The sequence below is a fragment of the Xenopus laevis genome, chromosome 9_10S (genome assembly GCF_017654675.1).
Source record: "Xenopus laevis strain J_2021 chromosome 9_10S, Xenopus_laevis_v10.1, whole genome shotgun sequence".
Taxonomy (NCBI): Eukaryota; Metazoa; Chordata; class Amphibia; order Anura; family Pipidae; genus Xenopus; species Xenopus laevis.
The window spans coordinates 5,301,768-5,315,647 of record NC_054388.1 but is presented as its reverse complement, the minus strand read 5'-3'; the positions used below and the strand labels follow the sequence as shown (position 1 = coordinate 5,315,647).

The 13,880-nt window shown below is 40.9% G+C and overlaps 1 long non-coding RNA gene across 1 annotated transcript; it reads right to left on the bottom strand.

Moving 5' to 3' along the window:
* Positions 1-11,764: 11,764 nt before the first annotated feature.
* LOC108702545 lies at positions 11,765-13,727 on the bottom strand. The gene is made up of 2 exons (XR_001933303.2): positions 13,484-13,727; positions 11,765-12,590 (listed from the first exon to the last, which is right to left on the bottom strand). It is a non-coding gene; the product is annotated as an uncharacterized LOC108702545 (long non-coding RNA).
* Positions 13,728-13,880: the final 153 nt, after the last annotated feature.

Sequence of the window (13,880 nt, the reverse complement as noted above, 5' to 3'; positions counted from 1 at the left end):
AAGAGATTATAGAAGAATTTAGAGAAGAGATTATAGAAGAATTTACAGAAGAGTTTATCGAAGAATTTACAGAAGAGATTATACAAGAATTTACAGAAGAGGTTATAGAAGAATTTACAGAAGAGGTTATAGAAGAATTTACAGAAGAGGTTATAGAAGAATTTACAGAAGAGGTTATCGAAGAATTTACAGAAGAGATTATACAAGAATTTATAGTAGAAATTATAGAAGAATTTACAGAAGAGATTATAGAAGAATTTACAGAAGAGGTTATAGAAGAATTTCAGATGAGGTTATAGAAGAATTTACAGAAGACGTTATAGAAGAATTTACAGAAGACGTTATAGAAGAATTTACAGAAGAGATTATAGAAGAATGTATAGAAGAGATTGTAGAAGAATTTAGAGAAGAGATTATAGAAGAATTTAGAGCAGAGATTATAGAAGAATTTATAGAAGAGATTATTGAAGAATTTATAGAAGAGATTACAGAAGAATTTATAAAGGAGATTATAGAAGAATGTATAGAAGATATTATAGAAGAATTTATAGAAAAGATTATAGAAGAATTTATATAGGAGATTATAGAAGAATTTACAGAAGAGATTATAGAAGAATTTACAGAAGAGGTTATAGAAGAATTTACAGAAGAGATTATAGAAGAATTTATAGAAGATATTATAGAAACATTTATAGAAGTGATTATAGAAGAATTTATAGAAGATATAGTACAATTTATAGAAGAGTTTATAGAAGAACAGCCAAATAGAAGGGAGTAAACAGAGCGGCCAGTAGAGGAGGGAGGTGAAAGAAATAGAGAACAGATATCAGACTGAGGTGGACAGGACACCAAACCTTCACCCGCTGCCCAGTTCACAACATGGTCTGAGGTTTGTGCCAAGTTTCCACCTTGCACGAAAGGGTTTAAACTAAACAACCCAATTAGAAATGTTTTTTTAATGCTGCAAAGTAGCTGCAGTCCTATTGCCTGGGTCACTTACTCAGATAAAATCACTGAATCTACAGATGTGGAGTCCCAATTAAGAGGGTAGGTAGAAATCAGATGGGGGAGCTGAGGGTTGGGGGGGACATGCGCGCACCAGTGAGATGAGATGTCAGCCGGAAAATCCGATGGGAAGACAGTAATTACTGACTCAAATCAAGCGTCCTCTCTACACCATGAACCTGCCCGAAGTGTCTGCAGTCAGATTGTGTAAGAGGGGGATGTGATAGATGATAGAGGAGTGTGTATTTGTGTGTGGGTCTATATATATAATATAAATATATACAGTATATATACACACACAGCCACATATATATATATATACAGAGCATGTAAGAGGGATGAAGTTAATGATCACATATTGATTAGGAGCCAGAGCTGAAATTAGAGAAAAGGGGGGGTCTGGCAATGCAGGAAGCCTGAATACCCCATGTATATGATGGATATCGAAACCCAAGCCTTCAGCTGTTCTTGAACTACAACTCCCTACATTGCACATTCTGTGCATTACATTCAAGCTTTGCCACTACAGCTGCCCTCTTTCCTCATTTTTTGCACCAGCCGTACGTTCTCATTCCCCATGCTTTGTACACAAATAGATCTACATCACACCAGGGATCCCCAAACTTTTTTACTCGTGAGCCACATTCAAATATAAAAAGAGTTGGGGAGCAACACAAGCATGAAAATGTCAAGCGGCAGGGCTGCCTGGGTCGGAAATAATCATGGGTATATGGTAAATCATGGGTATACAGCGCATAGATCTCAAGGATATCTAGTATAGGTCAATCTAAAAACAACTGGACATGCCGAGTAATCAATGAAGACGTTTCACTACTCATCCGAGCAGCTTCTTCAGTTCAACTGACTGGTGTGGGAAGATTGAAGAAGCTGCTCAGATGAGTAGAGAAACGTCTTCATTGATTACTCAGCAAGTCCAGTTGTTTTTAGATTGACCTATACTAGATATACCATGACCTGGATGAATGAAAATCTTCATAGTCATCTCAAGGATAGTTATCTCTAGGCTTCAAGGTGTTCCTCTCTGGCCACCTGTTTAAACCAGTAAGTTGCTACATTTTACAGGTTTTGAATATTGGAGATATGGTGCCCCCCCTGTGACTGATAGGTGTAAGGCAGTAGTTGTTTGGCTGATTCTTGACCTGTCCCAAATGAAATACATTTTTCTGCTTAAGCCCCCCATGAAGGTCCAACCTTTGGCCAGGGTTTCCATTACAGATTTAGGAAAATAGCACTGTATCAGTCACTCAACCACAGATCCAAGACTATCTAGGACAGCAAATGAGCATTCACTCCAAATCTAAATCCTAATTGACCTAATTGTTATTGGAGCAAGTGAACAGCCTAGGGTTTTGAACGCCAGAGCTACGTAGCATAATGGTTGTCAAGATAGGTGCAGAACTGACTGATTGGAGCCTATATGCTATGTGACCTCAAGGATACATCACAGTCATTGGATAAAGGTTGAAGACCAAAAAAAAATGACAAATGAGAAAGGCAAGTCCATGAAACAGGTTAAAGTAGGTGGTGGGCACAAATCTGTATGGATTGCTAAAAGGTCTTGGCAGTCATCAGGTAAAAGAAGTCCATGAAATAGGCCAAGGGTCAAGCCAGGAGATTGGAAGAAATAATATCAGGACCGGGAAGGGAAACCCTCAAGACTCAGGAGGAACAAGGTCTAAATCACCGTAGGAACTTGATGATCCATAACAGGGGAAAGGAAGTTGCAAGATTAAATAGACCCTTAATTGGGGAATCACCTACAGAGCGTCTTGTGGCTCAAACACAACAGTAACACAGAGATTTCAGTTTAAGGTTCTAGACCATACAGGTTGTGACGTCAGTTTCTACACCCTATATTGACTGTGGTAGCCATTGGTTTGGTCCATGCATGGTCAAGAGTTGGTCAACTATACTCTTACTACTAGAACTCCCATATTATACTGTAGATTTACTTTGGAACTCCAGGTTCCACATGGGAGAGAGAAGAATCCGAGGCAGTTTGTTCCCAGATAAGAAATAAGTTCAACCAATCGGAGTACCCTGTGGCCAGTGGCGGAACTAGATATTACTGGGTCCCACAGCAAATTATTTTTCAGGCCCCCAATATGTTTAGAGGTTGAATTGTTTTTCCAATATTTATTGAAACTTTATATGAATTAGGGCCTCATGGGGTCCCTATACCTCTCTGCAGTCTCAGGGTTTGCTTCCCCTATAGTTACGCCCCTGCCAGTGGCCACCAGGGTACTCTTTCTATTTATCTATGATTTTCTGAAAATGCAGCGTAGTTTATATTGTGCTAAAATGCTTAAATAGGAATAGTTTGTTCCTAAAGAACATTTTACAACGACCAGGTCCAAACTTTAAACGAGGCAATACTAGCATCAAAAATAATAATATGGTGTAATGATATTTGTAGGAGCAGAACATCTGTTGACACTACTCTGCCAGCCTCCCGGGGATGCGAAAGGGTTATTAGCCAGGGACTGAGATTTGAGGTTATTTTAGGGTGTCTTCAAAATCTGTCTGAGGTTTGAACAAGGTGAGATGATGTTCTCCAAATGTAGCAATATGTGTCCCCAAATAGGGCGTTAATTGGAGAGGTTAGAAATGTATTTTTGGTGAGTGTTTTGATGTGACGCTTGCTGTAGGTGACAAGGTATACATCTGCTGTACGGCACAAAATGTCTTGTATTACAGATAACCAGGCAAGTAAGTCAACGTGGAACTCAGAAAATGAGGGGAGAGAAACGACAGAGGGTTAGGAAGCCACTTCTCTCCCACACACACACACACACACACACACACAAAGGCATTAAATAAAGCAAAGTGACAATATATTGTGTTAGGAACTGCAAAAAATGCCATTTCTTTATCACACATTCGAGTCATGTTCAAGAGCCACATCTAGAGCCTAAGCAAAGCAGATCATTAACAGGGACCTGAAGGGGGAAAGGTGTTATATAGGGAGCACAACTACAGTGAAGAGCTATTAATAGAAAATCATTATACACATATGTCATGCCATGTACATGGATGTTTTGCATTTGTGGCTTATTTATAAATGTCACTAGAGTAGGGTTAACTAGAGCCTCCTAACTGTTCTTAAAGCTCTGCTTTATGGCTCCCTGTATATCGGAGCTCTACGAACTGACACAGTAGCAATAAGTCTTCTAGTAATCCATTAGAGCATTGATCAGATTTTCTTTTAGAAATCGTGGTCTATGACTTGTATTCTTTTGGTCAGGCTTCCTTAGCTCATAACAACGTTGCAGACGTACAATCAGATTGGTTTAATGTCACCCGGCACAAATAAACACTCACCCCAAATTTCACACTAACCGGGCTTCCGACTGGGTTCCTTAGCTCATAACAAGGTTACAGATAGATAGAAACATTGGGTCAACAGTCACCCTGCTATAGTTCCAGGGGTACCCAGGGTACAAATAAACACTCACCCCAAATCTCCCCCTAACTGACCTTCAGGCTGGGCCCCCTTAGCTCATAACAAGGTTACAGATATATAGAAACATTGGGGTAACAGTCACCCTGCTATAGTTCCAGGGGTACCCAGGGTACAAATAAGCACTCACCCCAAATCTCCTCCTAACTGACCTTCAGACTGGGCCCCCTTAGCTCATAACAAGGTTACACATATATAGAAACATTGGGGTAACGGTCACCCTGCTATAGTTCCAGGGGTACCCTGGGTACAAATAAACACTCACCCCAAATCTCCCCCTAACTGACCTTCAGGCTGGGCCCCCTTAGTCATAACAAGGTTACATATATATAGAAACATTGGGGTAACAGTCACCCTGTTATAGTTTCAGGGGTACTTAGGGCACAAATAATCACTCCCCCAAGTCTCCCCCTTAATGGCCTTCAGACTGGGCCCCTTAGCTCAAAACAAGGTTACAGATATATAGAAACATTGGGGTAACAGTCACCTTGCTATATTTCCAGGGTACCCAGGGCACAAATATCACCATACCTGGGCCCCCTTAACTCCCAAAACCAAGTTCCAAGACCCTTTATGATGACATTGACCCATGTATGAGATCATCATCTGAACAGGCTGCAACTTTTCTCCCTATTGTCCCATCCAATGGCTGAAACACCTGTGCTCATATTGTCCTCTTTGTGCCTCCATGTGTGTTTCCTCAGCTTCAATACACTCACACTCTGTACACAGCCTTTTTCTTAAGAACACACTCCATGCCATGATAAAGATTAATGGGCTGCTACAAATTCACACTGTCCCTGTTTAATTAACCTCACACGGACAGTCTTACAAACCTGAGCATCAGCCAAAGGTTTGAGCTCAGGGGACAAGACCTCACCTTTAATAATTCAGAAGGCCTTTCATAAAGACAGAATGCCGCTTTGCAGCCATTATAAAATGTGTCCAGTATTAAAAGGACTGCTTAGTCTCCATGCATTATGATCATGCGCTAAGCAAGCCTGCATTGAGCTTCACTGCTACAAGTCAGATTTTATCTTAAGGCAAATTGTGACATTTGACCTACTTCTTCAAAGGGTCATACCCCTCAAAATGAAATGATTCATTAAACAGAACTGACTAACACAGTTACGTACACATAGTACAGGCAGCATTTTAGTCCATGTATGGGTCAAAGCCAACGTTAAGTCGGTGCTCCAAACATACATCCTTTTCAGCACAATCTCCAGCTGAGCATTGACCCAGATCAGAAACCATGTCCATTGCTGTGTAAAAGGTTGGACTGGTGGGTAATGGTCTCCTTGTCTACATTGAGTCCAGTGTTGACTTGGGGTAGCTCAGACCATCAGACAGCTACTGCCATATGTAAAGCTGAAGGGTAACAGGTTGGACAACCCTACACAACATGGTTTCTAGAACCCCCTCTCTTATTTTTTTCTTCTCTAGCAGTGGGGTTCCCCAGTAGGCCAATCACCCTGATTGAGTCAAGGATGTTAAGTGATGGTACATGGGGGCAGGAGGATGATCATGGAGTGTTGCCTAAAATACAGTTCAAACCCCTATTTGAGCCCAACATTTTACAAGGCTCCCCACTCACGATATATAAATACATTGCTAAGCAGCCATTTCCCTGTAGATCCATTAACATATAGAACATTTAAGTGCTCACCCAAAGTCTTGTCCTAAGTAACCCTCACCTTCCAGAAATAGTAGGACAGAAGATAAGCATTCTAACTAATGTCCCTCAAGCAAAGGCCCCCCAGCCAGTGCCACAGTCGAGGAACCACTGCTGTAGGGTGTTTATCCTTAGCCGTTCCCAGCATGCCATTGATATTTTGAGGCTGGTGTAGGCTCACCCACTTGAACGTTGGAACATACAGTCATCAAGGACTTCAGAATCAATTACAATAGACATGTCTGTCGATAAAAATTATTGTAAAGCTAAATTTAGCCTACAGCCTTCTATACGTTATTAGGTCAACTTTGAGTAAGAGTCACTCATCCCAGAAACCAATCCAACTAAGCGTTGTGTTTTCCAACAATATATGGCATAGTGCTGCCAATGCATAATACCAGCTCTGACCCTCTGGGCATGCACTCGTGGGCAACGTTTGCCTCCATCTATCTATAGGAATTCTTATATAGTCAGGGGATTATCATCTCTCTCTCTTTCCATCTCCCCTTTTTTAATTAAATATTGCCTTATTAAGACAGTTATGTGGAAAGTTAATAGTATGTAAATATTTTTCAAGTGTTGGTATTTTGATGTGTGTAACTGCTAAAAGGGCACATCTCACTCATCAAAATTACCGTCTTCTTCAAAGGAGAGCACCAGTCACATGACCGGAAATTGTTCATGGTTGAAAAATGGAACTAGGAAAAAAAACAACTCTTTGGCAGATAAATGTTAAAGTATCTCCATATTTCTATTGTATTCGTAGTGTCCAATATGAGATTGTAAGTATATTTAGATGTTACCAGTTTTCCTGGCAAAATAATGAGTTTGAAACAACAAGGCCACCTGGACACAGTTGGTAGAAACTTAAATGAGTTAACAAAGGAAAGACATAGGCTGGGAAAATGAAGTTAGTGAGCAGAGAAGAGGCATATGGTCAGCTCTAAACAGAGCAATGTTACAAGACCTTCCTCTTTATACTAACCTAATTTTCTACCAATTTTCTGTATGTATCGTTCTTTTAGTCGTTGTGCGGAGCTGGCCCTATAGGGCACCCAGGAAACTTATATGGCACCCAGGATACTTGTTTCCCCAAGGACAATGGAATGACACTGAGCAAATTCTGCCTGTATCAAACCAGTGTCTGGCTGCAGTTAAGTGACAGCTCACGAGGCCACAAACAGCTTATTCATCTGTTTATATGAAAAAGTTGCTTGTTTGGCTAATTCCTAAATGGCAAGAATGTACCATGGAATAAAATAATGTTCCATTCTGATCTTTTATTTTACTGATTATTATTTATTTTTTTTGGACCATGATTCAGTTCATAATGAGATTATATTGCACGACGGAGGATGCAAACTTTAAAGTTAATTGATGAGAAACGTATTAATTGGGCTAACTTACCCTTTAAGCTGCCATTTCTTCCGATGGCAAAGTGTATTGATGTCAGATAGTTAATTGGTCTGTTTGTCTTTGCCTCCTTTCTCTTTTCATCTTGTATCATAAAATGTTCAATAAGTCGACAGCCCCTGCTCCCACTTCCACGGGTCTAAATCTGAGTTGCAGCAAGAGGCAGAAAGAAGCAGCAACAAGAAGCATGGTATTTCTGACCTCCCTTTTGAAAACAAACAAAGGGTCAAGGGGTCTGCTACCTATCACTTCTTATCTGCATGAAACAGAAGCAGTAATCATCACCTAAAATGCTGGAAAAAGTGGTAATCACAGGTTCACCCAAAGTCTGGAGTTGATCCCATGGGGTGTGCCATTTCCGAACCACAGGGGCTTTACCAGAAAGTAGAAAAGTTTGGGGATGGTCTGGCTGTTTTAGTGACCAGAATTGTTCCTGTTTTCTTTAAATTCAAATATGAATCTTTAGTATGAAATTTGGGGAGAATGTCTACTTGTGCTTCTGGATACTCTTGGGAGCTCAGTTAGAAGGTCAATAGAGTTTTTGGGAGTGAATATTTAAGTCAACGTTTGTAAGGCCACCGGTTACCAATGTTGGACTGAACCATCAGTACATCAGGTGGGTGAAGGTTTAGGTGAGTCCTCCTGCTTGGCCAACCACTTGTTTGGCTATCCCATGGTCATTCCCCTTTTGTATATGAGAACGAAGAGGAGAATGTGGGTGAGAGAAGATACTATGTGAAGAGAAGTATAAATAACGTGAGTGAGGAGAGGAATAAATATAGTCTGGAGAGGGGACTGGTCTAAGGTTCTCCTGGTACAACATTCTGATCCACAAAATGCCACCTCTACAGCTCTACATTCCCTGGTGTTTCTCAAAGGGGTTGTTCACCTTTAAATTAACTTTTAGTACGACACAGAGAGCGGTATTCTGAGACAATTTGCAATTGGTTTTCATTTTTTATTATTTGTGGGTTTTTTTACGTATTTAGCGGCTCTCCAGCTTGCAGTTTCAGCAGTCTGGTTGCTAGGGTCCTTATTCCTCTAGTAACCATGGATTGATTTGAATAAGAGACTGGAATATGAATAGGAGAGGCCTGAATAGAAAGAATATTAAAAAGTAGCAATAACTATAAATTTGAAGCCTTAAAGAGCATTTGTTTTTAGATGGGGTCAGTGACCCCCATTTGAAAGCTGGAAAGAGTCAGAAGAAGAAGGCAGATAACGCCACAACTATATAAAAAAAAAGAATAATGAAGACCAATTGAAACATTGCTTAGAATTAGCCATTCTATAGCATATTAAAAGTTAACTTAAAGGTGAACCGCCCCTTTAATGTTCATATTCCAATGGTGTTCAACAACCAGTCTCCTCTGAATCTATAGCTGGTGGGGGAGCCATTCGCTACAATATGGACACCATCAACTGCCAGCATTCCAGTGACTGCCTGCTGGTGTGGGGGGCATGAGAAGCTTTATCCCAGTAACATGTGGTGAGTTTTGCCGTTTCCAGTAACTGAGCTGTACCATAAGCTGCACCCCAAGCTGTGAACATCTCTTTAGTGCCCATTTCTTAGTAATCTATAGAATTTCATTTTATCCCCCAGTAGCCTATATAAATATATATGGTAATTACAAGTTACACGTTTCCCTGTGTAGAACTGGCATGGCATCTTTTAACCAGAAACCAGTTATCCAGAAAATTCCAAAATATAGCAATGCCATTTCCCACAATGTCCTATATATATTTTTCTTTATTCTTTATAATAAAGCTGTCATTTTTAATAACTAAACCAACAGAACTTTTTATCTTACATGAGAAAATCACCAAGTATTCCAGATATTCCATACCAGCAGAAAGAACAGACATTTTACTATTTCTAAGGTTATGGCATTATCAGCGTAGGCTTTAGAAAAGATATTACAGCAGGCTGCTCAGTGCTGATGGGGTTAATGCGGGTCACCCCAGGCTGGGAGTGACCCATTTAATTGCAGTACAGTGTGTGTATTCCTGAGCGGAGCCAGAACCCACAGAGTGTGAGTTCCTGAGATTAGGGCAAATCTCTCAGCCTCATTACAGAGGGAAACTGGATTGCGGCAGTGAGATCTCTGTACAGAGAGAGAGGGATGGGGATGAGGACTGCCAGGAGCTACTCAAATTTACAAATATTATATGTATATGTGTGCGTGTATTTTATATATATATATATATATATATGGTATTTGTAGTTCAGTAACAGCTAGATGCATTGCTGATCTGTACAATTACTGTGTGAACTCTCCATGTATGTGTAAATCCATACAATGTCTGATTGTACCAATAAGTCTCACTCTAGTGGGTTGGAAAGAAAAGGAGATTATGGGGGGGGGGGCTTCTGTTCCTATGTCTGAGATGCTTAATGTAACCAGTGTGATCCCTATCCTTCCTATAATGCTGACACAGAGATTTGTCATTATTCACATTTGTCCCTATTGTAGAAGAGCTTATAATCTAAAGTCCCCTATGTCTTTTATACAGATAAGGTGCTGTTCCATCTATTCTGTGCACTGGAGCGTGAGCTCACAGGTTATGGTCCCAGCACACACACCGCTAATTAGAAAGATTTTGCGTGAGTGCATCATTTACTACTTGATCAGTCCTACCAACACAACAGATTAAAGGGAAAGCTGCACAAGAATAATAATATAATAAAACAATCAGTGACCCTGAGCACAGATGGGTCTGTGCCATCGTATCCCTCAAATGTAAAATATAGTTTATTCTTTGTTCTCATGTGATCCCCCTTGGATTTTATGGCCCTTTGATGGTTGGTAGCCCTCCTCCCTTCTGCTAGGACCCTGTTCCTGCACCAATCCGAACCTATTCAGGGATATTATGGGAAGATGCAGGAGAAACACGGCTGAGCAATTACCTCTGCCCTGAGCTGCTTATTAAGCACAGACGTGTGTTGTCCCATTTCAAAACGAATTTGTCGCTGACGTTGGGAGCAGATAGGTGGGTTTCCAGTTGTATTACTTTAACAGTGACCTTTCCTATAAATTGAATGTGAGAGGCAAGGCTGTAGTTATTCCATCTGGGTCCATGGAGGGAATTATTATGAAGCTGACAAGCGTTTGCCTGTGGATTATTTCCTTTCGGCAGAGAGCACTTGTAGCCTCTCTCTCCTGCTATTAAGTGAGCCACCAGCCAATTGGAAGACGGCAGCAGCAGGAGCGGGCGGCATTTAATGGGTCAGATGCTAAGGTTTCATTTCATCTGAAGGAATGTTATATATGGGTGTAATAGTTACCCTTTATAATTCTCCTTTTGGCTGCAGGTCAATTTACTGAAGCACCACAAGAAGGTCCCTGGCCTAAGGTCAAGCGTGTGTGTTTAAATACAAAAAATTCTACAGCTATCAATGTTTTATGGCCAGAACTGGAAATAAACAGATCGATACAGTGTACAATCCATGCCTCTTCTGCTGGTTTCTATTACTGGATTCCAACACAACAGGAGAGCTATGAGAGTTGTTGGTAGAATACGTTTTGTCTAACAGTAAAAGTTCACTTCCAAAGACATTTTGCAGCTGTTCGTTTTTTTTTTTATTCTTTGTGCTTTTTGAATTATTTATGTATTTGTTCTGAAGCTCTTGGCTCGGAATTGAACTCACTTCTAGCTCTGACACTCTAAAGAAAATATTGTCTATTTTTATTTATCGGATAGGACAGGGCAGCTGCTGTGTGTCTTACGGCCTGTTCAGTTACCCCAGCTGTAACTACACATATCTATCTATCTGACTGCACCTGTGAGTAGCAGCTTCTGGCCTGGAATAGAGAATGATTGTGTGTGTCTGCAGTTCTGGGTCTATAATAATGACTGCTGTGATGAACAGGGGCAGTTTAGATACTTTTGCCAAAAATACATTAGCACAATGGACTAATCCTAGCTCACTGCTGCCACCTGCAGGAATAGGCCTAGTCTGACTAGTTACAGCAACAGTGAGGTGAGTAGAGGAATATGAAAATCACAGCCTGAAGGTAATGAACATTCACATGGCTGAATACAGGTCACTGATTATCTGACTTTAATGTCCAAACAATAAGCAGTTAAAAATGTAGTAAAGTGCGTCTCTATAATAATCAAAATCCTCTGTAAAAATAAGTGGTCTTGTATTGAGGCTGATGCGTTGCTATTTACTGAGCACACTTTTGTGTTCTCTTCAATTATTTTTAATTTAAAAAAGCATTTGCAGACAAGCTTAATGGGATAGTGAAATTGATTCAGGAAGTAAAATACAGTTGCCCTGAAGTGAAGCAGACATAGCATGGGGCTTTATTTGCACTCTGGCAGGTTACCCCAAAAAACTCTCGCTTAGCTCCCATCCCTCTCCACTCAATAAGTGGACACTGAGAAACATACTCAGCTAGAGACTGGGGTGAGCTGAGAGTGTGGATTTATTAGACTGTGACCCAAATTGTGCCGTTATAGAAAATGAATGAATCGGGGAGCTTGACAGCTGTAGAACATTCTGTGATCAGGATTGCAGCTGTTTCAAGCATGTCATGTAGCTTCATAGCAGCCCTCTGCTGTCTACATAATCATAGCATTCTGTGGTCTGGTAGAAGAAAACCAGTAGTCAGTCCTTTGTGCTGCCAATCTTGTAACAGACCATTAGTTTTGTTGGCCTTTCATCTTCTAACCCCCTTCTTTCATCTCCCATTGCACCAACACAAGTGTGCAACTTTACAGCTTTTGGGAACTCTCCTTCTCAGACCTGCTGAGAAAAACCAGATTAAGGTCGAAACGCTTGGTCTCTGCTGGGGTTTGTAAGATCTGTAGGACCTTCTCCAGGTGATTGGCCTGAAAGTTCTCACTGAGCACTGAGAGGAATTCCCCAAGTAGTCCAGAACACCCTTGAAAAAGTTGAGACAGCTTCTCAGCTCCCACTTGCAAGAGGTACTCATACTTCTCTCCGTTTCCTAATCGGCGCCAGTCTCGGGTAAACTCAAATGCATTTGTGGGATTTGACAAAGATTCCTTAGAGGCAAAATAGAAACTTTTTAATGAAAAGTAAGGATATTTAATGAAATACAAGGAAGTGCAAGTGGTTGTGGGGGGATGCTGGCAGGGGGTTCCGTTCTACAGGGTGGAATGCAGCAGGTTGGACATTCCTGGAAATATAAGTCCATATATGTACTTTTGCCTACAGTCAGTCCTCCCTTAAAGGAGAACTAAAGCCTAACTAAAGAAGTAGGTAGAAATGTTGTACATGATGTTTTGTGCTTCTGTACCAGCCCAAGGCAACCACAGCCCTTTAGCAGTAAAGATCTGTGTCTCCAAAGATGCCCCAGTAGCTCCCCATCTTCTTTTCTGCTGATTCACTGATTCACATGCTCTGTGCTGCTGTCACTTACTGAGCTTAGGGAGCCACTCACAATATACAGTACACATAGAATAGAAATGTCACAATATAAGGCTGATTAGTAATTAATACAGATAATTACTACATGGCAGCACAGAAACCAGTGCAATTAGCATCAGAATTGAATAATCAGCAAACCTGTAGCATCAGCTTATATTACAGCCAGTGAAGCTCATTTTCTGCTGGATAATTAGTGACGAGCCCTAAGCTTAGCTTCTCAACAGCCAATCAGAGCCCACTGAGCATGTGAGTGTCACAGACACTTTCCAAGATGGTGACCCCCTGTGACAAGTTTGAAGTCCTGGATCATTGCTGCTATTGACAAGCTCAAACTTTAGCCTTGTGCAATAAGTTCACTATATAAAATATGCCATTTTTAGCCACATTAGTTTAGTTCTCCTTTAAAACCAGCCCTAGAGGTAAATTGTAACAGTCTGGGAAGCTGAGGCGTCGTCAACTCGCCCCCAGACACGGAACCACCTAAATAAGTGTCCTCGTAGAAACCTACCTGTTCCTTACTGTGTGCTTCCGCGTCTTCGTTCCTATGGAAACGTTCCAGTTCCTCTGGACAACGTTATCCAATCAGGGTCGCGAACGGCTTGTCGGCCAATCAGAGAATCTCTGGGTCCATCCGCGTTTTCCACCGGCGGACTTATTTGAATGGTGGCGCTAAATAGGCGTCTAACAGAGTGCCTGATGGAATTGCAGGTTTTATACAGAATAACAACAATAATTAGTCAAATAGATAAAAGTGCACATTATGGCAATTGCAAGCACGCACAGTCATTGTGATAATGATAATACGAAGCAGTTTTTTATTTATTTTTTTACCTCAGGAGACTTGCGAGTACAGAGCCGGCTAAGAATCGTATTGCCGACGCGCGGGGTCCTTCGTTGCCTGAGTC